Consider the following 4552-nt stretch of genomic DNA (forward strand, 5'->3'; position numbering starts at 1 on the left):
ATCACCTCTATAATCATGATAGACCCTTGGGCAGCCCATCATAACACCCTTGGTCTAATGCCTTGGTTTCTTTAGAATGGAATCTTTTGGTATAAAGAGGATGGAGAAGTGATTTTCTCCCCATTTTGGGACCTTGTTTAGGCTTGAGAGGAGATGAAGTAAAATTAAGGCATACAATAAACTTCAAATTTACATGCATGAATGCTTATTCTTTTCTCTGTCAAATAACCCTAACAAGCATTTTAAAAAGGCCTTACTTTTTAACAATAGGAAAATGCCCAAAAATCCTCTATTGTGAGCATCCCACTTTCATCCTTGATCATTTCATAATCTTGCCTCAGCCAGCCATCAAACACCAACCTCTCCAACTGCCCACCCCTTCAGAAAAGCTAGTGCCTTGTTGTACCAGCCACCATCATCATCACAAGTGCTGCCACCTTGTCCAAAAGGTCATCACCAGCTGCCACAAGGCTCTGGTGGGTGCATTTTTCCGTTACCAGCTTGCCCCTACTCTTGCTCCATTAGTCTTGCTCCAACCAGCACTTGCAAGGTTCACCCAGCCTGTCTACCGCTTCACCCAACCTCAAGTGCAGTCGCCAAATCGTCAACCATCTTCACCAGCTGCTGGCACATCACCATGACTGCTGTGGACTGTGTTTTCTACTCCTACAGCCTGCATTTTCAACTGTTCATGGCCAGCCACCTGTCATCATCATATTCTGGTGCCCATGAAACTGTCATCCATCTCTTTCAGCCAGCATGCCTGCATCTTTGCTGAGAAGAGTCTCCTATGAGATCCTGCTGCTTGGAGGACTGTGTTTCACTCCTTCCATTGCTGCCCACAACATCATCAGTACTGGTGGACTGCTCCTAAGTTTTGGGATCTGTCACGACTATATCATACACTTTTGGAGCTGTTCACAGCATCTCTGATACAACTCTCAACTCACATCATCCCTGGTCCTTGAGACGAGGTTTGAGGCTCCACATTCTATCATCACATCTTCACATTCATTGATTCCCATTGAGCATTCTATAAACAGTGTTCCTCCCATTGTCATACATTCCGCATTCCTCTTTGTTTGCTCTGGCATTTCTTTACCACTTAGTCATGGGTAACTCCGGTCACCTACAAGTCCAAGACAAGCAATCAACATCGAAATATCAAGTGCAGCGACAGATATATTTTGACTTGACCTATGTTAGCCAACTCATCAACACAAATGAAATGAAACAACATGAAAGGGCACTCTCACAGGCACTTGCCAGAAAAGCAAACTGAGCAATACAGGAGCTGGCACTAGCTGAACTATGAGGTGGCCTTCATCTCCATGCCAAATAGAAGTTATAACACATGTACGCATACTTTGCCGTTGGGTTACCACATGTGGAAGGGTCACTGCAGTAAGGAAGGACATTTCACCCTTTCATTTGCAGACTGTGAATAGCCTTCTTTTCTGTTCAATTTTCTTTGTGTTTACTGCCATTCGAAAAACTGAACTCCTCTTTTGTGTTAGCCTTCCTTTGTGTTTACTGCATGCTATGCCGTTGGATTAGCCCATATGTGGAAGCGTCACTGCAATAAGGTAAGACATTTCACACTTTCATTTTCAAAACTTAAAATTTCCTGCAAATACCCTAATTTTTTGTTTGATTTCCTTTGTATTTACTGCCATTCGAAAAACGAGAAATTTCTGATATATGTCAAATTTTCCATGACTAAGCAATGGTTCAGCTCTCCTTCATTGCCACATCTATCTTGCTTAACTTTTCTACCATTATCTCAAGCATTTTAGCTTAGGCCACACAGAAATCCACCTATGTAACGTGCCTGCCTATCGATTGCCTAAGCACGTTTTAGCGGTCCATCGAGAAATGAATCTAAGCATCGCTGCCCAGCACTCCCATGGAATGTTCCAGGGTTTGTCGCCTAGGGTTTTCCGAGTTCGTCTCCCAACGGAATGTTTGCAGCCGAACCCACTAGGATCGACCTGAAATCTGGGTTCCTAGGGGTCAAGGTCTCCTGACAGCATTCTAGCATCGGGTTTTGGACATCCTACTTTACACAAAGATATCCCAATCCGAAGCAAATCCATGTCGCACTTGGTTCAAAGAGAATGGGAAACGAGAGGAATGCACCTTAACCTCTTGGTTAATTGGCTTCGCTTGTGATACTAAGAAATACTTCCAAGCTTCGACATTCTGGTAAGACCCAATCTATATTAGTTGAGAAGAAAAGACTTAAGAGAAATTCATTGCAAGATTGCGGGGACTAGGCTCTCCAAGGTGCGCTGTGGGGTGAATCCCGTATCACGCTTGGGCATGGTCGTAGCGGCCTCGCGCTTCCCCATCAAAGTGCATATAGCTAGTGAAAGGGTTGGTGAGCGATTCGAGTGAACCGAGAGGGGGTTGGGATCTCATATAGGTTGGGGTGAGAGGTAAGGGGGTGAAAATCCCAAGCGGGGATTCCCTACCTCCTCGCCCGCAAGAGCACGCCTTTTTCTCCTTGTGCCAAGGATTTTGCTCCTCGCCCGTTGGGAGGAGAACTTGAGAAGGACCCGTGACCCATGGTGCCAAGGCCCCAAGGGGGTGAAAGACAAGTCCCAAGGGCTAGATTCGTAACACTTGTATAACTGTCATACTTGATAAAGTATCTCTGATCACTTGTAAGTTCTAAGCTCAAATTTGATGCAACTCATATTACTCGAGTTAACTATAGTTACAAGAGCAAGGTTTATTCCAATACAAGTTATACTACACATCGATAGAATTTCTAGGATTTCTAATCATTCTGAAAAGGTGTAGTGGGTTCTAGGTTTTCATCTTCATCCAACTCCTCTATATATCCATAGACTGCACTTGTGTAGCTTCGTTTCCTTGAGGGTTCAACGTCTTCAGGACTTAAGTCGGGACAATTAGTTTGAATGTGTCCTAGCTCATTGCAGTGGAAGCATTGACGGTAGGGACATCTCCTACGAATGTGCCTTATCTCTCCGCACGTGTGGAATCTCTTATTCTGATCTCGGGAATTATCTTGGTCACAATTGCCCGAATTAAGTTCTTGGACGATTGGCTTTGCTCAAAGTAATGCATCTTGCAAGTCTGTTGGACGCATTGCTTCAAGACGATGGTTCAAAGGAGAGTTCAAGCCATGGCAAAACTTAGATACTTGTTGCGTAATATCCATAGGTGGTGCGTATTTTAGTAGGGTTACAAACTTTGAGTAATAAGCTTCCAAGGTCAATCCTAGCTGCTTTAGCTTGAAGAATTCATTCATCCTCAAAGTCTGGTAGGTTGGCAAAGGGTATCGTCCGCGTACATTATCTTTTGGCTGAGCCCAAGTGGCAGTGGCTTCAGAAATACCTTAATCCTTGCACTATTGCTTCCACCATAACCGAGCCTGGCCAATTAACTTAAGTTTGGCTATCATTGCTTAATTGGTAGAGGCAGTTTCCAAAGTAGAGAAATAGTCATCCATCAACTCAATCCATATCTCTACCTCTACTGCGACGTCTATCCCTCCATCAAACTCGGGTGCCTTAATTTGCTTGAGAAGAAATTTCTTCTCTTGCATGTCACCATTCGTAGGTGCAGAAAGTGCCTGACAATCAAGCCATACCATTTAGGTTATTCTGTTTAGGATATGTCTATGAACCATACATTAATCAATCATATAGCATTACGAAGGTTCGCTCTGATACCAACTGTAACGTGCCCATCTATCAGCTGTCTAAGCACATTTTAGCAGTCCATCGAGAAACGAATCTAAGCGTCGCCGCCCGGCACTCCCATGGAATGTTCCGGGGTTTATCGCCTAGGGCTTCCCGAGTCCGCCTCGCAACGAAACGTTTGCGACTGAACCCCTTAGGATCGACCTGAAATCTGCGTTCCTAGGAGTCAAGGTCTCCTGACAGCATTCTAGCATCCGAGTTTTAAACATCCTACTTTACGCAAAGATACCCCAATCTGAAGCAGATCCATGCCGCACTTGGTTCAAAGAGAAAGGGAAACGAGAGAAATGCGCTGCTCAACCTCTCTGCCCATAGGGCATAGTCCCATTTTGGTCCCCTAAAATGGCATGAATCAAGTTCTAATTTAGCAATATCTAAAGTCAAACGATAGTAAAACCTTGTGAGAAGCCTCCCAGTTCTCTAGGACCACCCTACCATAGAACAGACCTGTCGAGGTTCCGTCCATCCACTTCCCTTGATAGCTTTAGTTTTCTAATTAGGTCCTACCACATTTACGTGCGACACTTAAAATCAGCTTCCTTAATTAAACCTTTTAGGAAACAAGGTTCGTTCACGTAATTTAGAGCACTGACACGAAAATAAAACAAACAGTCCTTTTGACAAATAGGTTCCTTAACTTATTTTCAAGTTAATCTTGATCTCCTGCCTATACAAGAGAAATTATATATATTCCCTTCTGTCCAACAGAAGTATGCGGTCCAAATCACATCACACCATAATTTCTATCATTTATCTAGAATAGGATCTTCCAATGCCCTAGACTTTGGGCTTGCTGTAGTCTTCAACTCTGTTCCGGACTT

Source organism: Lygodium microphyllum, chromosome 22 (genome assembly GCF_053477565.2).
Source record: "Lygodium microphyllum isolate KBCC chromosome 22, Lygodium_microphyllum_v1.1.10, whole genome shotgun sequence".
NCBI classification, from domain to species: Eukaryota; Viridiplantae; Streptophyta; class Polypodiopsida; order Schizaeales; family Lygodiaceae; genus Lygodium; species Lygodium microphyllum.